Below are 23045 nucleotides of genomic sequence, written 5' to 3' on the forward strand. Positions count from 1 at the left end.
AATATCAAGTATCTACTTTAATGGGTATTTCATTAGTATCGCTCCTAATAAAGTATATGCAGGCTATTCTGAGGATTCCTTATGATCTGACTATGTGATTCTATACAGCGATAATTGCAATTTTCATAAATATGGAGCAGATGGATACATATAACCAACAGGGGACGATAATTAGTGTATGACTCTGTATCCACTTTGATATTAGCATAGCAAATTGTAGCACCAGGTGTATAATTAAAGTTTGTTTGATAAATGCAACTAGAGCACCCCCCTAACTATCTGTGAGTACGGGGAAACCCGAAACGCGTCCTTTGCTTGGGATGTGTGTTGCTCTCTACTGTTTTGAATTCATTTTTGTATGTTGGGCAGCCCTCTGTGGTTACTACTATTTTTATCGAATAAAGTTGTTTGTTTTCAGAGCCGTTCTAGCTTTATCTATTTTGAACTTAGCTAATGGGCTCTTTAAATTCCTGTCGAGACACTGAAGTTTCATAGGAACCGGAAGCATCACTTTGACTGGCCGGTCTGTTTAGGGCATTTCATAGTTAGTTTGGCGGAGCGTGTAAAACACAGTTGCAGTGTTATCCTCACAGAGATTGTGCGGCTAAACTCCTGCATACTGGATTTTTACCCAAGAAGATTGTATGGCGCCTATCTATCAAGCTTCGAATGGAGCTTGACGCCCCATGTTTCTGGTGAGCCTGCAGGCTCGCCAGAAACAGCAGTTACGAAGCAACAGTCTAAAGACCGCTGCTCCATAACCCTGTCCGCCTGCTCTGAGCAGGCGGACAGACATCGCCGGAATTCAACCCAATCGAGTACGATCGGGTTGATTGACACCTCCCTGCTGGCGGCCAATTGGCCGCGAGTCTACAGGGGGCGGCGTTGCATCAGTTGTTCATTTTTCTACTGGGGCATCAACATATCTACTATCTGGATATTGTATACCGGTCTAGTCATTTTAAGTGAGGCAGGGCTAGTGCTGTATACGTCATTGTTGCTATTGTAATTTCTAATTTGAACTGAAAAGCTCACAATTTCAGAATAAAATTACAGGAAAAGGGGACAAAATAAATAATGAAAATATATATCAGAGGTTTTTTTTATATATACGATTTATCATTTTATATTATCATCTCAAAGTGTTTACTGTCCCTTTAAAATGTCTGTAGCTACAATATAAATCCTTATTTTTTAAAATGTATTTAAATGGACATCAAACACAAAATAAAACATTTAAAATATAATAATATACCACAAGAACGAAGAAAAAATTATAATAGGAGTAAATAAGAAAGTTGCTTAAAATGGCTTCTCTATCTGAATCATGAAAGTAAAAAAAAACAGGTTTAGTGTCCCTTTAATCATGAAAAATTTGGGGTTTCATGTCCCTTTAAAAAAGACTGTTCCAACTAAAAGTCCCACATAACAAGCAGAAATGCAAACAAAAGCAATGACAGAAAATGACAAGGTAGAAACAATTTTGTTCCAATCACTATTGTTAAGTGGTGTAAAAGTCTAGTGTTCTAACTGCTCAATAAACTATTTATTTTATTAGGATGATTCCATTTCCTTTCTGCTATTTGATTAAAGTGAGGACCCTTAGGTGTATATTCCCCTGGCTCACCCACCACATCAGCCACTATACATCTTAAAGAGACAGTCAACCATAGAATTGTTATTGTTTTAAAAGATAGATAATCCCTTTATTACCCATTCGCCAGTTTTGCATAACCAACAGTTATATTAATATACTTTTTACCTTTGTGATTATCTTGTATCTAGGAACCTTCTTCCAGCCCTCTGATCACATGACTGTGACTGTTTATTATCTATTGTCTTAAATTTAGCATTGTATTGTGCTAGATCTTAAATAACCCCCTGTGCCTGATCACAGTGTTATCTATATGGCCCACGTGTACTTCTGTCTCTTTGTGTTGAAAAGAGATTTAAAAAGCATGTGATAAGAGGCAGCCCTCAAAGGATTAGAAATTAGCATATGAGCCTACCTAGGTTTAGTTTAAGCTAAGAATACCAAGAGAAAAAAGCTAATTTGATGATAAAAGTAAATTGGAAAGTCAATTAAAATTAAAAGTCCAATCTGAATAATGAAAGTTTAATTTATACTAGACTGTCCCTTTAATTGACCAATTAATTACTAAACCTCCCAGCACAATAAACTCTTCAACCTCTACCATAATATTCCTAAAGGGACTCCTCACTCATAATTATGGCTGCCACCTCAGCTATGTTTTCCTGGACACTTATAAGTTACACATGCTGCAGGGTGTGCAGAGGGCATCATGCATTGCACACCTGGACATCACTATTCATGTTGCTCTCTGCATACCCTGCACCATGTGTAACTCATAGTCAGACCGGTAGACAGCTGATCCAAGCAGGAAAAAAAAATTGTGGAAGAAGCCAAAATATATCCATACGCATAAAAGTAAGTTTTATTCGAGTAGAGATAAAACATGCATATCATGGGCACAGCACACAGGAAGACTCAGTGCTAACAGCTGACGCGTTTCACGCTCATACGGCGTTTCATCAGAGCTGATTTGTACGCTAAAGGACTCAGCAATTTAAACAGCAAGGGATTAAACACAGCAACCAATCAGTTGTCAGGTTTTTTATAATATGCTGTATTCCTCATTACAAATAAATGCCGTTTCTATGTCTACATGTATATATACATTACACAGGTAAATAAAAGACATTTGCCTAACTATAAAAAACAAACAAGAATGTTAAAATAACACCATTGTGGATATCAATAACACTGTTGCCGTTTATCAAAATAAAGATAAGCCAGTATGTATAGAGGCACATTCTAATCAGTCTATTATACATGTAAAAGGTATAAGTAGCTACCCATACAGTGAATGTGAAACCAATCTAGTATATCAATTTAAATGAAAAATGGTATTCAAAAGGGAATCCACTAATACCTTCCACATATAGAAACCAATCCTCTATGGCTTATGGTACAGAAAAACATGACATGCTCACAAACTCCATCCTATCATAATGTATCGATTTCCATGCACCTTGGAGTTTAAATAATACAATAACTAACAAGATCATAATAAATCAGCACCTAATATTCAAAAAATCATAATGGAAATCATAATTCTAATGTTCAGAACTTGGAATGCACCCTACAGACTTAACAGGGGTAACTCTGCTACACATCTGTCCCTAATTGACATTATCAGAAATCAACTGCAAAACAATTCACTTCATACTAACTTTATGACAAGTGACTAGCCTTATTGTGGACTAAACCCAGATTGGCTTCTTCAAATAAGGCAAATGGTGGTTGGAGTTTGGCTATTGAAAAATAACTGTAGTAAAAAAGATGTTAATTTGTTTTAAACATTTTAAGACTTGGCTGATGTTATTTTATAGCTGCACGACAGAAATGTCTTATAATTAGAAGGTGTTAACTGTCCCTTTAATTATTTAATGCCTTGGTGCACTTCAGTTTTGAATAGAAGCATTTTTGCAACACGCTTGTATTAGCAAAATAGTCCTAGTAAAAGCTATTCTTGTTTTAGTGAGAGCTTGCACATGAGGCATATCTAGATATGCTTAGCGAACCAGCATTTTATACAGAGGGCCTGCTAAAAGAGTGGGCGGTCCCTTGTATTGCATCAGTGATTACTAAATTTAAATAATGCAAACCACCTCTGGCTCTCAGATATGCTTTTTAATAAAATGCTGGTGAATGGGGCATATCTAGGTATCCCTACGTGCCCATGCACAGCAAAAGCTTCTACTACAATCATCTTTGCTAATATCTGTGTATTGCAAGTTTGTTGCTATTTAAAACTGAAAAGCAATTATGTGTTTTTCAGTTTTGGCTGATGTACTTTTAAAGGGACACTAAACCCAATTGTTTTCTTTAATGATTCAGAAAGAGCAGTAATTTTAAGCAACTTTCTAATGTACTCCTATTATCCATTTTTCTTTGTTCTCTTGCTATCTTTATTTGAAAAGCAGGAATGCAAAGCTTGGGAGCCAGACAATTTTGATTCAGCCCCTGGATAGCGCTTGCTGATTGGTCCGGCTCCTAAGCAATACATTCCTGCTTTTCAAACAAAGATAGCACAAGAACAAATAAACATTTATAGGAGTAAATTAGAAAGTTGTTTAAAATTGCTGCGCTATCTGAATCATGAAAAAAAATGGATTTAGTATCCCTTTAAATGACATGCACAGAAGTGAAGAGCTTGCTGGTCACTGGCAATGATAAACCTCACAGGAAAATAAATAACAGCCCGTTCTTCCAAAGTACAACATATTAACTTAGTCTACAAGACAGAGATGTTTATCCTGTTGCAGCAAACAAGGTCCCTATTGGATTCCGCAAACGAGTGCTGGATTATCAGCAAACTTGTCGGATGTTTTGACAAATGTTAATTGAAAAATGAAGTTCATTTTGAAAGCTCAGATGTGCACTTTAAACAAATAAAAGGTAAGTCTTCTACTGTAACAACAGGACAGGGATGTCTAAATGTAGCCACCAATCAGCAAGCGCTACCCAGGTGCTGAACCAAAAATGGGCTGGCCCCTAAGCTTACATTACTGCTTTTTTAAATAAAGATAGCAAGAGAACGAAGAAAAATTGATAATTGAAGTAAATTAGAAAGTTGCTTAAAATTGCATGCTCTGTCTGAATCAGGAAAGAAAAAAAAAATGGGTTTTGTATCCCTTTAAAGCAATTTTGTAAAGCTATATTTTGTATCAGCATTTAAAATTGTACTCTAAAGTTTTATGGAGTGTTTCAGTTGTTTACAAATAACTCGTTTACTTTTATTGTGTCATCTGAAATAGCTGATTTTCCTGTTGAAACCTCCACTGATACTGAAAATGTCTGCAGTAATAGCCAAAGAAAAGTTATGTAAATCAGTGGCATTAGAAGAAATCAGCATCCCTGTAAGGAGAAAGGGTGTTCCTGCACCAGCTTTAAAAGAGATGTGCTTTAAATGTTTCCATTTTACTTGCAAACTGCTTATTTACCTTAATTATGTTATTTGAAATACCAGATTTTACCCATCGAAAAAGCCAGCTATACTGAAAAGAAGAATAACAAGTGTATTCTATGTAAAAAAAAGCTATGTAAACAGGAGACAATAGCGCTAATTAATCTCCTGGGGTGGAGGGGAGAAATAAATAATTATTTTTGTATCGGCAATAGCTGGTTGTGCTCAATGAACCCTCCAGCCATACTTAGCATGTCACTACCAAACTATTAGGTTGTGTGTTTAGACACATAGATAAATTAGCAAGTCTGCTTTACCTGCAGGCTCGGACCATTTTTAATGGCATTTACTTGAGAACAACAGGTGATGGCTTTAATGAGCAAAAACAACTGTTTCAAATACAAAAATAAACACAAAGGATAAATTCCACATGCATTTAATACTATGCAGCAGGTATAACAAGTAATTTGGGACACATTAAAGGGAAACAAATTTTATAGTACAGTGTACCAATAAACTCTTATCTGCTGTCTGCCTGAGTACACTGTCCCTTTAAAGGGACATTATACACTAATTTTTTTCTTTGCATAAATGTTTTGTAGATGATCTATTTATACAGCCCATAAAGTTTTTTGTTTTTTTTTAAATGTATAGTTTTGCTTATTTTTAATTAACATTGCTCTGATTTTCAGACTTCTAACCAAGCCCCAAAGTTTTATGAGAATACCGTCAGCTACCTACTCCAGCTTGCTCCTGTTTGTGTAAAGGTTCTTTTCATATGCAAAAGAAGGGCGAGTGTCTTATTTCCCACTTGCAGTGGGCTTTCCAGCTACCTTTTCAACAGAGCTAATCTGAGAGCTTCTAAGTAAGTTTTTAAACAGTTTTATACTGGATTTTTATATCAGTATCTGTGCATCTTATTCTTTATAGTAGTGTCTATTACATGCAGTTATATGAAAATGAGTGTATGTTGTCCCTTTAATTGTGCCTGATGAGAGTTTGTTGTAACTCGGTTTGTCCACAGTTCTAAGCAATCACTATCCCCAACATGTAGTTGCTTTAGGAAATTTGCAGCATAATAAAGGAAAGGTTACAGAATTAGTTTTTTTAACCTTTCAAGGGAGTGTAGGACAAGTACAATGTTACACAAATAAAACATATTTTACAGCAAAAGGCAACAAAATCAACACTTATTTTTTTACTACATATAATAAAACATTTTATATTACAATATCAAAGTGTATCATGTCCCTTTAATACTATATTATATTTGTTTGCAACATTTCTTCAATGCCTAGTGATAAACAGACCCAGCGGCATTAGCAAGATGTTACCTTTGTTGTGATGTTACCTTTGTTGTCTGCAGTTAGCAGCGCTGGATTACGCTCTTCCTCTTAAATCACCAGTTATGAATGTATAGAAAATGACGGCAGAGAGATGAAACTAAATCCGTGTTCCCACTTCAGCAATGCAGGATTTCATTTTCTGAGATGCGTTTATTCCCTAGGTAGCTATTCTAATTCTCTGATATTAAATCCTCTTCAACAGACTATTTGTAATTTATTAGCGTACTTATTTTTGTTCTTAAAGGGACATTAAAAGGTTTTGTTAAAGGGACAGAAGAGTCAACAATAAAGGGGTCATAATAGTCGAGAAATTACATACTCTAATTTGTTAGAGCATGTCATTTTAAGGCTTTCACCTCTGTGCTACTATGTGGTTAACCCCTGCATGGGTTAAAAACACAGCAGCATTACTGCTTGGAAAAAGATTCCAAAAAATGTGGCAGCAATGGTGAAGTTAAATTACTTTACATTTTTTGGGAACTCCTTCCCTTAATCATGCATGTGGTTGCTGTGTTTAATAAAGTAATTTAACTTCACCATTGCTGCCACATTTTTTGGAATCTTTTTGGAATTATTGGTAGGGTATGGTGGTACTCCAACGTGGCTTGCAAGTGACCTGGGTGCTGGATGATATTTATTGTTTTGCATTACTGCTTGGACCCATATAGCACTGCTGGTTCCAAGCGGGAACCATCACTGATCCAATCAGCGATGCTAGTCGCACAACTCAGCTGTATAACTAGTGCGGCTGATTGGATCAGCAGTGACATCCTCTTATGAATTAGAGCAGCGACGGCCAACTTCCTAACAGATAGGGGATGCAGATCAGTATTTTAGAAGATTAAAGGGATACTAACCCCTCATTTTTTCTTTCATGATTCAGATAGAGCATGCAATTTTAAGCAACTTTCTAATTTACTCCTATTATCAATTTGTCTTTGTTCTCATTTTATCTTGATTTGAAAAAGCAGTAATAAAAGGTTAGGAGCCGACCCATTTTTTAGTTCAGCACTTTGGTAGAGCTGCTGATTGGTTTGCTACATTTAGCCACAAATCAGCAAGTGCTACCCATGTGCTGAACAAAAAAATGGTCTGGCTCTAAAGCTTACAGTACTGCTTTTTCAAATCAAGATAGCATGAGAACAAAGAAAAAATGATAATAGGAGTAAATTAAAAAGGTGCTTAAAATCTCATGCTCTATGTGAATCATGAAATAAAAAAATTGGGTTTAGTATCCCTTTAAGGGTCACAAATACATTAATAGCTACATAGTAATATAGTTCCTAAAAATGTCCAGTGGCACAGGCCCTGATTTAGATAAGGTTGTAGGGTACTCTCTATCTGCTGTTCTCTTTTAAAAGGACAATCAAGTCAAAATTAAACTTTCATTACTCAGAGTACACAATTGTAAACAACTTTTCAATTTACTTCCATTATCTAAATGTGCACAGTTTTTTTTATATGCACACTTTTTGAGGCACCAGCAATTACAGAGCATATGCAAGATTCACATGATATACGTCTATGCGTTTTGTGACTGGCTGATGGCTGTCACATGATGCATTAGGATGGAAAGAAAAAAATCTAATCATTTCAAATTCAAACTAAGTGCTTTTGCATTGTGTTTTTATTATGCTTTTATTGATAATGAAATTCTATTGTGTTTAGAGGTCCTTTAAGTTGAGGCCCTTTAGTTTGCCCAACGCCAGAATTCCCCAAAGCACACATTTTTAGTTTTGCTTTTTCCTGAGGCCACAAAAAGTATGGCACAGTTTCTTAGTTCTGTTTTCCCCTTGGTGCCACACAAACTAGTGCTAAGGGCCGCACAAGGCCCTTGGGCCGCCAGTTGGCTATCCCCAAATCAGAATATGCCATTTTTCAACAATTATGGCCCTTTAAGCAAAGTGCTTTGCAATACAAGGTGCGTAAAAAAAGGCTGCTTGGTGATTGGTTGAGTGAAAGAAGGGGCGGGCTTTACATGCTCACTTGAGCGTGTAATGATACATACAAGCAGCGGATACTGTTCGTCCCCTGCCCGTATGCAGCGAAGGCGAGCGGACTACTTCTTGAGTTGAGAAGCTTGTCAGCTCGTCTTTTAGTACATGGAGTCCTAAAACTAATAGAAAATGTTTGTGCACAAGTTAGCGCTGCGGAATCTGTTGGCGCTCTACAAATAACCGGTAATAATAATAAGTTATCCATAGAAAGAGGATGTCTACTTGTTGATGAGGGCAACTACCACCACTCTGTTGTATTTGCAAGCATAAAACAGATTTTATTCACAACATAAACATCTATTTAATAAATAAAAAATAAAATGCAATGCATGTAACTTTTTCCTTTTCTAGATTCAACAAAGATAAGAATGTCTTAAAGGATAGGAAAGTAAAAAATAGACTTGCATGATTCAGATAGAGCATGTAATTTTAAGACACTTTTAAATTGACTTATATTTTTAAGTGTGCCTTGTTCTCTTGGTATCCCTTGTTGAAAAATAATGTGCACATATCCTACACTAGTGGGAGCTAGCTGCTGATTGGTGCCTGCACACATTTGTGTCTTGTGATTGGCTAACTAGCTGCCAGTAGTGCAATGCTGTTCCTTCAGCAAAGGATAACAAGAGAATGAAGCAAATTTGATAAAAGAAGTAAATTTAAAAATTGTTTACAATAGCATGTTCTATCCGAATCATGAAAGAAAATGTTGGGGTTTCCTGTCCATTTAATGTCCCTTTAAAGGGACAGTAAACACCAGAATTGTTGTTGTTTAAAAAGATAGATAATCCCTTTATAACCCATTCCCCAATTTTTCATAACCAACACTGTTATAATAATATACTTTTTACCTCTGTGATTACCTTGTATCTAAGCCTCTGAAAACTGCCCCCTTATTACAGTTCTTTTGACAGACTTGCATTTTTAGCCAATCAGTGCTCACTCCTAGGAGCTTCACATGCCTGAGCTCAATGTTATCTATATGAAACACATGAACTAACGCCCTCTAGTGGTGAAAAACTGTCAAAATGCTTTCAGATTAGAGGCGGCCTTCAAGGTCTAAGACATTAACATATGAACCTCCTAGGTTTAGCTTTCAACTAAGAATACCAAGAGAACAAAGCAAAATTGGTGATAAAAGTAAATTGGAAAGTTGTTTAAAATTACATGCCCTATTTAAATCATAAAAGTTTTTTTTTTTACTTGACTGTCCCTTTAAGAGGAGAAAATACATTTGCATATCATATTTTCACGGCTATTATTTTGTATGTTTAACTGAGGGAAACACAGTTGTGTTATTTTTACGTTTGTAGAACTTACTATATGGAAGGAGAATTATTATATCAAATGCAAAACTAATACAAGGAAAGCAAAAAACATTCTAACAAATGGCCAAACGGTAACACTAAGTTAATTAAACCTTGTGCAAATCAAATTATCTCGTTAAGTATTTTTTTTTTGGTGACTTGAAAATTATAGCCGGATATCTACTGTAATTATGTCCTTTAATAGAGAGGGGGGAGTTAATTGATCTTAAATTTGATTTGCCTAAAATAAATCTAAAATAAAACTAGATTCATCCCCTAGGAAATTCTATCATGAAGATTATATGGTCACTGTTATGGCAAATGTTGCTATGGAATGTTTTAATGACATGACATTTATACCTGTTTGTATTAGTTTCCTTGGTCGTTGGCATAATATAGAGAATATTACATCAGTCTAACAATACTAATTCATTTTTCATATCCTTAGCAAAATAGATCAAATTTGCAAATCAGTGAACTGAAGAATGTCCTCAAGGCTATTGGTTTGTTAAAAAATAATAATGTTTACTTAAACGGTTATGGAGCTGTTTACATTTCTTTTTGTATGCAAAAGAAATGTGAAAACATTTAACCCTTTCGTGCCGGGGTTAACGTGTCTACATCGGAACAACTGTTCCGATGTAAACAAATTGAAATCTTGAGATCGTGCATGTGATCACAAGATTTCAATGATGGGATTGCGTCGGGGGGCGCCCCTATGATGCTAGGCACACCCTCCAGACCACGATCCCATCAGGGAAATGCCAGTGGCTACAGGAAAGCCAAGCAGTTAGGACGTTGTATTCCGTCCTTTTGCGCCAAAGCCCAGCAAAATTCGGACGGAATGCAATGCCCTAACGGCGTTAAAAGGTTAAAGGGATACTAAACCCAAAATTGTTCTTTCATGATTCAGATAGAGCATGCAATTATAAGCAACTTTATATTTTACTCCTATTATCAATTTTTATTTGTTCTCTTGCTATCTTTGTTTAAAAAGCAGGAATGTAAAGCTTAGGAGCCGACCCATTTTTGGTTCAGAACCTGGGTTACGTAATGTAGCCACCAATAAGCAAGCGCTATCCAGGGAACTTAAAATGGGCTGGTTTCTAAACTTTACACTAGCACAGTCTTACTGTGAGAAACTGTAAAAATACACTGTGATAAGGGGCAATTTTTTACAGTTTAGGAATTAGTTTGAGTCTACCTAGGTTTAGCTTTCAGTAAAGAATACTAAGAAAACAAAACAAATTTGATGCTAAAACTAAAATGGAAAGTTTTGTAATTTGCATGCCCTATCTTAATCATGAAAGTTTAATTTTGTCTAGACTGTCCCTTTTCCTAGCCATGCCCTGACCCTACTTCCCTCACACACAGCTTTGCACTCTCCCATGCCAATTCAGCCCACTGGTGTCACTAACTCAAAACTCAGCCCCGCACTCCTTAATCTACTCCAGGAAAAATTGAGCTTACCTAGATAAACCTTTCAGCAAAGGATAACAAGAGAAGGAAGAAATTAAATAACAGAAGTAAATTGGAAAGTTGTTTAAAATTGTATTCTCTGTCTAACTCATGCATGTCTAATTATGACTTTACTGTCCCTTTAAATTTTATTTTTACGGAACAAAAATTTAACTTTTATGATTCAGGTAGAGAATGTGATTTTAAGAAATTCTTAAATTAGCTTCTATTATCATATTTACTTTATTCTCTTGTTATACTTTGTTGAAAAGCATAGCTAGGTAGGCTCAGAAGCAGCAATGCACTACTGGTAGCTGGTGATTGATAGCCACACACATAGGTCTCTTGTCATCCGCTCACTAGATGTGTTCAACTAACTCACAGCAGTTCATTGCTGCTCTGGAGCTGACTTTAACTCTGTGTTTAATCCCTTTAAACACATAGTTATATGCAGGCACAAGTACAATAACAAAATGCTGTAACATAGAGATTTTTTTTGTTTTGCAGTTTTTATGTCTCTTTAACTCTGACAGCTTGTGATACGTGTTGACTAAGTTTGTTACATTATACTTAACAAAAAAAAGTTAATCTCCAACAGAATTTTTTGCTGGCGCAGCACTGACATGTGATTTTCTGGTACATCATGTCAGACAGATCAAGAAAAAAGGAAGTTTCCAAGTAAAGACATTAGGTTTGAAAAATTCTGTTTCTACAGAAATAACTACAATGAAGTCAGCAAATATAGAGATGGTACCGGAACTTGTTTATCAGAGGAAAAAAAGTGTAGCTAAATCAAACTCTAACCATGTTCCTCTTGAACTTGAAAACAACAAAAACACTTTCAGCATGAAGCACTTGAAAACCCTAAAGACAATTTAAGTACTGTGTCTACTTAGGGTGTTCAACTATCACTGGAAAAAAATACCACATATAGTAATATTTATAATTATCACTCAGCTGTTCATATTAATTTATAAAGACATTAAAAGTATTTAATGTACTGCATTGCGATAATCTGCATAAAAATCATTTAAAATAATCTAACGTAGTTTTCTTAGCACAATTTAAAAAGTCAGTACAATTCCTGCAGGCCCATTTATCAAGCTCCGTACGGAGCTTGAAGGGCCGTGTTTCTGGCGAGTCTTTAGACTCGCCAGAAACACAAGTTATGAAGCAGCGATCTAAAGACCGCTGCTCCATAACCCTGTGAGCCTGCTCTGAGCAGGCGGACAGGAATCGCCGGAAATTAACCCGATCAAATACGATCGGGTTGATTGACACCCCCCTGCTAGCGGCTGATTGGCCGCGAGTCTGCAGGGGGCGGTGTTGCACCAGCAGCTCTTGTGAGCTGCTGGTGCAATGCTGAATACAGAGAGCGTATTGCTCTCCGCATTTAGCAAGGTCTTGCGGACCTGATCCGCAGTGTCGGATCCGGTCCGCAAGCCCTTTGATAAATGGGCCCCACGGTCTCCTTTTATGTGGCCGTATTTAAGGGGGCTTCCTAGCCAAAATTGGAATCCATATACAGTAGATTCATTTCAATTTTAAATAGCAATATTTTTTTTTAATATACGTGTTAGCAAAAATCCTCCTAATAAAAGCTATAGCTGATTCAAAAGTGTATTTAAATATGCACAGTGCACCAGCATTTTAAACACAGCACTTGCTTATAGAGCCTAAGGTTCTTGTACTATCTGGTAATGACTCAATTTGTTTATTGCTGACATGATGCAAGCCCCCCTTGCGCTTTGAGCAGCTGTAGTATTTAAAATGCTGGTGCACTGAGAATATCTAGCTATGCTTCTCATGCACGTGCAGAGAAAAATGTTAATACTAAAACAGTGATAACTTTTACTAGAAGCATTTTTACTAATATATGTATATTGCAAATATGTTTCTATTCAACGATGTAATTCATCTATGTCACTGTGCATTTAAATTTTGACTGGAATGTCCCTTTAAAGGATTACTAACTTTTGCTTTGTACCTAAAACAAAGGCTCACATATTTTCAATCACATTTCTCCAACAAATTCAATCTATCTTATGATATCTAGAAACAAAGCTCTATTTCTTTAAAAAATACATTTTGATATTGCCCGCATGACATCACTTCATCCAGCCCTCAAAAATGGGCCGTCCACGGTTTCACACAATGACCGATCCAATGTCTAGTTTTTGCATGTAATTAGAATAAGATTACCTAAAACTACGCATGCGCAATTTGATTGGTCTATTCGCGCTTGCGCAGAATGCGGCGCAGATGCCGATATTACCCACACTCCCAATAACGAATGCGCATTTTAATTTCTAATCAGTTAGGCATATTTGATAACGTTTACCTATATTGGGCATGCGCATCGTGCAGAACAGTAGCCATCTTCCAAATGGAGTTGGCTGTGCGGATTGGAAAGCGGTAACAGAGTGAAAGGTAGTGGGTTTGGAAAAATGTACATTTTTAAGACAGTTCTATTAGAAACGGTACGTTTTGGAAATGTGATGGGCATTGTAAATGTCTTTATTTTCATTCATATTTTAGATCTATGATGGATATTTTTTTGACTACAGTGTCTCTTTAAGCTTTCTGATTTAACCAACCACTGTGTAGAATGTTGCAAGGTAAGTATTTCACCATACTTAAAAGGACACTGAGAAATTGGTTTCTCTTTAAGTTACAATAACTTGTTATACCAGTTGCAAAGTTTAAAATATATGGGAAATTGCACCTTTAGGTATTATTTTGTATATTAAATACCTGTTACTGCTAATTGAAACCACAGCCCAATAAAATAGGATGAGCTAGCAGGGAAATCAGACCTCATTATCTTTTCAGTCTTATCTTCTTTTTTATTGTTTACTCCCAGGCCAATACTTTTAGAAAACAATTGAAAATTAAAATTTTAGTACCTCTCTGTCACAAACACCAACTGGGAGCATCAGTTAATCTAAATCTTCTTGTTATTTTATCTAAATCTTCTTGTTTACATGTTTTTTGTGTAACTCAAAATGTTCAGTGAGGATGGGGAAACAATAGACAAAAGCAGATATTTCAAATGAGAAAAAAGGGTGAAGGGGCTTTTTTTAAACAATTTAATACACTGCAGTAGGTGACATTCATAACTGGGAACACAATATAGGGGAGAAAATATTAGTGTACACTGTCTCTTTAAAAGATTTTATTTTGGATACAATAAAAAAAGAAAGAAAAATGACATTAAAGGGACAGTTTACTCAAAATATTTCTCCCCTTTAATTTGTTCCCAATGATCCACTTTACCTGCTGGAGTGTATTACATTGTTTACAAGTATTTCTATTGCCCTTATATTGGTATTTTAAATAGTTGATTTAGCCTGTAGTATCCCCACCAATCCTAAAAATGTTTGGCCTCTGGGCCAAGCAGTGTTAACACAGCCAGTAGAAGAAATTACACTCCCAGTGGGTTATAGAAGAGATAAGGTAATAAAATGTTAATTTTCCATTGTTCTCTCCAACTACTGGTGATTGGTTTAGAGACAGATATAAGATAAAGAAGCAGGTATACACATTGTGATAAAGTAATGAGATCTTATTATACCTACAAGCTCAACCCATTTTATTAGGTTGTGGCTTAAAGGACCAGTCAACACATTAGATTTGCATAATCAACAAATACAAGATAACAAGACAATGCAATAGCACTTAGTCTGAACTTCAAACGAGTAGTAGATTTTTTTTATAATAAATTTCAGTTATGTATATTTCCACTCCCCTTGTACCATGTGATAGCAATCAGCCAATCGCAAATGCATATACGTATAGTCTGAATTCTTGCACATGCTCAGTAGGATCTGGTGACTCAAAAATTGTAAATATAAAAGACTGTGCACATTTTTTTTTAATGGAAGTAAATTGGAAAGTTGTTTAAAATGACATGCTGTATCTGAAGCATGAAAATGTAATTTAACCTGAGTGTCCCTTTAAAAACATAAAATCAGCTAATTCATATACACAAATAAGCGTTAAAAAAAGCATTTCTCATACATTTTCTACTCTGCAGCTAGTACAAAAAGTAATTGGAAACACATTAAGGGAAAAACTATTGTATAGTATACTGTCCCTTTAATGTCTTTTTTTTAGACTTTGTAGAATCTGTACAGTGTAGGTTGTATGCTGACCGGCCATTGTGTATCCTCAAGATAAGTTATGATAAAAATAATTGTTAAAAATTGAGATACTAAAATCAAATTCATTTATGTTATTGATATATGTTTAATTTAATCTCATTAAATCATATTACACACCAATTCCCTGGGTGGCTTTTGGACAGCTGGGATAAGCTTTTGTGTATTGGAACAGCTGGAATACCAGCTGTTGAAAATAATCAATTTGTCCTAATGTGTCCCCTTGCTTATGCCAATGCTGACCTGTCAACCAGTGTACAGATACATCTGGACAAGGTACATAAAACATTGATGGCTCTTTATAACCTATATAAAGAATGTAAAAGGACTTGCATCATATATGATAGGGAGGTTGTTGCCAGGTAATAAAGTCTTTTGTAAAATGCTGGAAGCTACAGAGATAAATCTTTAGCCTGCAGCTAAGGTGCTGATAGCATGTGGTAATCTTGGAATTGGACAGAATTAAGAGGATAAGTATAATTCATGCAGCCAGGAGACACAAATTGTCCTCCAATTTGTGCATTTGCAAAGTACCTTCCCAAAGGTTCAGAAAGAAAACTGTTTTACATAAAGAGGCATTAACAGAGAACACTGGTGTCTTGCAATTTTCTGCTGTTTAAGAAGAACAAATGTCAGATAATTTAGAGTTACATTTTTCTTTGATGTTTAGTTTTAATGTAAAAAAAATGTCTGGGAAAAAAATACCCATAATAAAAATATATATCTCCCCCCAAAACTATTAGAGGAGTACAGCTGTGAGTATACTACTGAGTAAACATCTGCTTTTAAAAAATAATATATAACAGTGGCATTTTATTTTTAATTACATTTTATCTTACAGAGAAGCATGAAAAGTATACCTAGGTATGCTCAGCTATGTTTGAGGAACATGACTGTCCAGCCAATCAGGACTTGGCAGTTACATCTATCCACCAATCTCCAGCAAAGCTTGTGGCTCCTGAGTGGCTCTCTTCCAGGCGTTAAACCCATAGTAAAATCAGCTATGCCCTAACATAGAGCTTTCAATGCTCTTTTAAAAGTTTGACCCCCCCACTATATTCTGCACAGTGATTGTTTGATAGTTGAAAGAACTCATTTCTAAAATGGCCACAGCAAAGAAGATAACCTCAGTCAATTGGCTTTTCAGTGTGTAAGTCCTTGAAATACAAAACTATAAAGATTATATAAATAATTACTTTAATGGCTTTTTGATAAATGTAGGCGGGTGACATCAATGTAGCTGGGAATTTAGACAAGAATGGCAGCATTTTTCAGTGACTGTATCACTGAAATGGTTACACTTTCAGATATATGTATGTCACAGAATTGTGTGGTTATTAAATGACATATATTATCATTATAATTATTCTACCTCTCAAACACATACGTGAGAAGTGTTTTATTGCCCCCATATAGCACAGCTGGAATATATTGCGCATGCGCGCTTCTTGAACCCCATGCCTTTAGGCACCTCAGCAAGCAGCGATAGGGTTAAGGAGGTGCGCTTGCGCGGTGACGTCACGCGGTGTGTGTGTGTGGTGGCAGCGGCCGCAGTAGAGAGGCGGAGGGAGCAGAGAAGGAGCTGTGCTGGGGGTGATCGGCAGCAACAGACAGTCTGGGTCCGGAGATCAGCGCTTCTGGATGGGAAGTTAATAGTTTGCTTGTACGGAGGGTCTCAGGAAAGGTTTCCAAGGTAAGGACAGTACTGTGTCGCAACTGGGAAAGGCTGTCACAGTGAGGTGTCGCGATATGGCAGGGGAGTGTACAGAATGGCAGTCAGCTGGCATGTCGCTCAGCTTCCTGCAGATGATGATCTGGCCAGTTACAGGCTCAGGGAATGGTTAAGTGTTGAGCCTGGATATGAATCCCGAAACTGGGCAGTGATGTTTTTATGCTCCCCCCCATAGCCCCCCACAACCTGTGCTGTGTATCTGTGTCCCCCATAGTCCCCTGCAACCTGTGCTGTGTATCTGTGTCCCCCATAGTCCCCTGCAACCTGTGCTGTGTATCTGTGTCCTCCATAGTCCCCTGCAACCTGTGCTGTGTATCTGTGTCCCCCATAGTCCCCTGCAACCTGTGCTGTGTATCTGTGTCCCCCATAGTCGCCTGCAACCTGTGCTGTGTATCTGTGTCCCCCATAGTCCCCTGCAACCTGTGCTGTGTATCTGTGTCCCCCATAGTCCCCTGCAACCTGTGCTGTGTATCTGTGTCCCCCATATTCCCCTGCAACCTGTGCTGTGTATCTGTGTCCCCCATAGTCCCCTGCAACCTGTGCTGTGTATCTGTGTCCCCCATAGTCCCCTGCAACCTGTGCTGTGTATCTGTGTCCCCCATAGTCCCCTGCAACCTGTGCTGTGTATCTGTGTCCCCCATAGTCCCCTGCAACCTGTGCTGTGTATCTGTGTCCCCCATAGTCCCCTGCAACCTGTGCTGTGTATCTGTGTCCCCCATAGTCCCCTGCAACCTGTGCTGTGTATCTGTGTCCCCCATAGTCCCCTGCAACCTGTGCTGTGTATCTGTGTCCCCCATAGTCCCCTGCAACCTGTGCTGTGTATCTGTGTCCCCCCATAGTCCCCTGCAACCTGTGCTGTGTATCTGTGTCCCCCATAGTCCCCTGCAACCTGTGCTGTGTATCTGTGTCCCCCATAGTCCCCTGCAACCTGTGCTGTGTATCTGTGTCCCCCATAGTCCCCTGCAACCTGTGCTGTGTATCTGTGTCCCCCATAGTCCCCTGCAACCTGTGCTGTGTATCTGTGTCCCCCATAGTCCCCTGCAACCTGTGCTGTGTATCTGTGTCCCCCATAGTCCCCTGCAACCTGTGCTGTGTATCTGTGTCCCCCATAGTCCCCTGCAACCTGTGCTGTGTATCTGTGTCCCCATAGTCCCCTGCAACCTGTGCTGTGTATCTGTGTCCCCCATAGTCCCCTGCAACCTGTGCTGTGTATCTGTGTCCCCCATAGTCCCCTGCAACCTGTGCTGTGTATCTGTGTCCCCCATAGTCCCCTGCAACCTGTGCTGTGTATCTGTGTCCCCCATAGTTCCCCGCGACCAGTGCTGTGTATCTGTGTCCCCCATAGTTCCCCGCGACCAGTGCTGTGTATCTGTGTCCCCCATAGTTCCCCGCGACCAGTGCTGTGTATCTGTGTCCCCCATAGTCCCCTGCGACCAGTGCTGTGTATCTGTGTCCCCCATAGTCCCCTGCAACCTGTGCTGTGTATCTGTGTCCCCCATAGTCCCCTGCAACCTGTGCTGTGTATCTGTGTCCCCCATAGTCCCCTTCAACCAGTGCTGTGTATCTGTGTCCCCCATAGCAACCTGTGTGGTGAATGTGTCCCCCATAGCCTGCAACCGGTTCTGTGTATCTGTGTGTCCCATAGCCTACGGTGCTCTGTATCTGTGCCCCCCATACTCCCTGCAACCGGTGCTGTGTATCTGTGCCCGCTATAGCCCCCTGCAACCTGTGCTGTGTATATGTCCCCCATATCCTCCGGTGCTGTGTATCTGTGCCCCCCATAACCCCCCTACAACCTGCGCTGTGTATTTGCGCCCTCGTAGCCCCCCGCAACCTTCGCTGTGTTATCTGTGTGTGCCCCCCTGCAACCCTCCCAGTATATACTGCTGGTAAATATGGGATCCAGCATTTTGTTTGTGGGATAGACATAAGCCAATCATGTCAACAAAACATTGATTTGTGCAGTGTGTGAGGTTTGTAGCATAAGGGGGTTAGATAAGGTGATTAACTTATTTGCATTCAGTATCATGACATGCTTACCTAAGAATTATTTTACTGGCTTTTTATTAAATTACCATATCTAACTGTTGGTTAGAGCTGTGGAAGGAAACTCACAGCACCGCTGATCTCTCTTCGTGTGCCTGTCTGGATCTTGGATGTAGAATTTTGTATTCCACACCCTTTTAGTTGTGACTTAAAAGTCTGCCTCTTTGTTGAATTTATACTTGTGCAAAAAGAAAACTGTGTAATGTTTTAGAGCAGGGCTCAACAAACCCAAGAGTCTGGCAGCCACTGGCTCCTAGAAGTTTACCCCTGACTTCTAACTTTTTGGGTTATTCTCCATATATCTATATCCTAAATATTCTTACTGGCTCCTACATTTTAAGCCTATTTGTCGACCCCTGGCAGGGCTCGACAAGCCCAGGAGTCGGGTAGCCACTGGCTCCTAGAATCTTACCATTGGCTCCTAACTTTTTGAGTTATTCTTCATAGATATGTTTACAAATACCACTGCTTGGCTCCTAAAAATATGTCCGGCTCATAATATTCTTACTGGATCCTAAGTTTTAAAAATATTTGTAGACTCCTCTATCTAAATCATGAAATATTTATTTTGACTTTTATGTGCGTTGGAAATCTGTATTTCACTCGGCTGGCCCTACTATATTTTACACAGTGACGTCATCACATAATCACATGGGGATGTCACTAAGCCCCGGAAACCCAGAAGTTCTGGGCTGCTGCAGGGAGCTGGATTAGGGGGGGTGTGTAAGTTTTCAAACCCCTCAATATTGGCGACCTTAAAGGGACACTGAACCCAATTTTTTTTTCTTTCACGATTCAGATAGAGCATGTAATTTTAAGCAACTTTCTAATTAACTTCTAACATTTTTTATTCGTTCTCTTGGTATCTTTATTTGAAAAAGCAGGAATATAAAATTGTGAGCCGGCCCATCTTTGGTTCAGCACCTGGGTACAGCTTGCTGATTGGTGGCTAAATGTACCCAACCAATCAGCAAGCGCTATCCAAGGTGCTGATCAAAAAATGGGACGGCTCATACGCTTTACATTCTTGCTTTTTCAAATAAAGATAGCAAGAGAACAAAGAAATTGAGAATATGAGTAAATTAGAAAAATGCTTAAAATTGCTTACTTTATCTGAATCATGAAAGAAAAATAAAGTTCAGTATCTATTTAAAAGGGCATGAAGCTCAACATGTTTCTTTCATGATATAAACAGCATACAATTTTTAACAACTTAAAAATTTACTTATATTATTAAATTTGCTTAATTCTCTTGGTATCTTGTTGAAAAGCATCACTGCACTACTGAGAGCATATATGTGCAGGCACCAATAAATAGCTAGCTCCCAGTAGTGCAGGGCTTGACAAACCCTGTCGCCAGGGAGTTACTGGCGCCTTAAAATTAGGCCCTATTGCCACTTGAGGTCACATACAATGCCACATGTGAAGCCCTACAACACATAAGGATGGCCAAAAGCCAGCGGCTTCAAAATTTATGAGTTTGGCTCCTAGATTTTGAACAAATTTGTAGAGCCATGAAAAGTGCATTGCTGCTCCTGAGCCTACCCAGGAATGCTTTTCAACAAAGTATACCAAGAGTATGGAGCAGATAAAATAATAGAAGTACATTGGAAAGTTGTCTATTTTCTCCCCTTTAATATGTTTTGTTATCCATTTTACCTCCTGTAGGGTATTAAATTGTTTACAGATGGATCCTTTACCTTTTTCTCTCTCATTGAAACAGCAGTTTTTTTTATTTCTTTTGTTTTCCTACCAGTGTTTCCTCTAAGGCCACATTTGTGAGCTGCCCAGCATTGAAACAGTTAATAAGGGACCCTTGCCTTGCATTTTGTAGTGTTTTCTAACTGCAGGGTGCAGTTCCCTAATTAACTGTTTCACTGCTGAGCCTCTCACAAAATGTGGCCATAGAATGAACTCTGATCCCCACTTTTACTGAATATTTCTGAACTTTTTATTTTGTTTGGTTACAAAACATGTAAATAAGGTTTAGATAAAATAATGCTCCCAGTGGGGGGCTGTGACAGAGGGGTATTAAATTGTTAATTTTTCATTGTTCTCTCTATGTACAGGTATTGGTGTTCGAGTAAACAGTGATAAATAAGAAATACTTTGTGTAAGTAGCTAGACAGATAAGCTAAGTAGATTTGCTATCAATACAAACTCAGCCAGTTTCATTGGGTTGTGGTTTTAGTTAGCAGTAACAGCTATTTCATGTACAAAAATATACATAAAGGAGACATTTTCCATGCATTTTTAACTCTGCATCTCCTATAATGAGTCATTAGAAACATATTTTTTAAAAGGCAATAGTCTCCTCTTTCAAAAGGGGTATACAGTGAAAGCACCATTTTATAATAAACTAGTCCTAAAGCCCGTTGACACGGGCCGTGTTATGTTATCTCTCTCTTTCTCTCTTTCTCTCTTTCTCTTTTTCTCTTTTTCTCTTTTTCTCTTTTTCTCTTTTTCTCTTTTTCTCTCTTTCTCTTTTTCTCTTTTTCTCTTTTTCTCTTTTTCTCTTTTTCTCTTTTTCTCTTTTTCTCTTTTTCTCTTTTTCTCTTTTTCTCTTTTTCTCTTTTTCTCTTTTTCTCTTTTTCTCTTTTTCTCTTTTTTGCCGGGTCCTCGCGCGCCTCCTACAGCTGAGCTGCTGCCGGGTCCTCGCGCGCCTCCTACAGCTGAGCTGCTGCCGGGTCCTCGCGGCAAGAGTTTGTCTGAACTGCGCATGACGGCTTCAGACAAACTCTTGTCTTTTATTATATAGGATAAAATAAACACACATTTTGCTTTTAAATCCTTTATTTTTCTAGACACAATAATTTCAGGGTAATTCATATATTCTTCATATTGCCACTTCTGCATCTATTTCATGCACACACCTGTCACCATAGTACAGTGTGTTTGGCATATTTCCCTGTGGCACAATTTGTCTAATTTAACTTTGGCATAGTGCGCTTCGTACGTTTAACTATGACATTAACGGGCACATTTCATTGTGGTATGCTTGACACGTTGAGCAGTGTTATTGTTTACCTGGAATATATTTCACTTTGCCACGTTATCTGACAAAGTGGTACCGTTCCCTTTTATTTTACCTGCAATTATTTACTTTCATTTTTTTACTTTCTGTTTATGGGATCTGCACTTTTATTGGGGGGTTATCATTTGTTCTATAAAACTTGTACTTGTTAAGTATGCTGTAAAATTGCTGCAAAACTTGCCTGGACCAGCTACATATGAAGCAGTAATTGCTTAGAAAAGTTTATAAATAGACCAGAAAAAGTTTGGATTTTGGAATATTTACATCTTTAAAATGTGACAGTTTGGAGAGGGGATGGAACCAAGTGTAAACAACAATATTTTATGTCATTTAGGCAATATTTACATGTCAACATACAACTTATAAATGCGACCTAAAGGTAGTTTTTATATACTTTTTATATACGTAATGCTTTGAGAAAAGCAAAGAGACAACATTATTTACAATGGTTGATGTATTTTGTAGCCCCCTATTATGAAAACTGGAGTACTGCATTTAAATTATTACAAATATTACCTGTTACGATATATATATATATATATATATATATATATATAAATAATCTCATATACACAAAAATATTGGCGCACATCCACTTTTTTTTATTATCCAAAAAAAAATATTGCAAAAATCACTTTTCCCACCTGGGTACTAAGCACATTTGAGGGTTTTTTTAATTTTACATTTTTTTTTTTTTTTAACTTTTTGTCTTTTCATTTCAGGTGAGTCTTGGGGTCTGTAGCTGCTTAGATGCCTGAGATACAGGCTTCTAAGCAGCATGCCCCTTTCCCTATATTGTTCATTGTCTTTTTTTACATAAAGTTGCGCGGTGATGTCATTACGCGTGACGTCACCACGCAAAACGGGAAGCCCCGGCGATGCCTGTCACTCTACAGGCACAATCTCCGGGGTAGGAGCGGGTGGGAGCCCCCATATCTCCCTCAAGGTGGGAGAGTGCTAGTGGCGGCTCTGAGCCG

General features: G+C 37.9%; 1 protein-coding gene across 3 annotated transcripts in view; it reads left to right on the forward strand.

The window, feature by feature from the left end:
• Positions 1-4431: 4431 nt before the first annotated feature.
• Positions 4432-23045, forward strand: part of EVI5 (ecotropic viral integration site 5) — a 406332-nt gene continuing 387718 nt past the window's right edge. Inside the window, exons 1-2 of one of the 3 annotated variants that reach the window (XM_053693996.1) lie at positions 4432-4483; positions 5684-5856. The gene's annotated coding sequence lies outside the window, so the exon portion shown is untranslated. Of the gene's footprint in view, positions 4484-5683; positions 5857-16814; positions 16950-23045 lie in introns of those variants that run through there. The other 2 variants (XM_053693998.1, XM_053693997.1) reach the window with 2 other exon arrangements.

Source organism: Bombina bombina, chromosome 10 (genome assembly GCF_027579735.1).
Source record: "Bombina bombina isolate aBomBom1 chromosome 10, aBomBom1.pri, whole genome shotgun sequence".
Taxonomy (NCBI): Eukaryota; Metazoa; Chordata; class Amphibia; order Anura; family Bombinatoridae; genus Bombina; species Bombina bombina.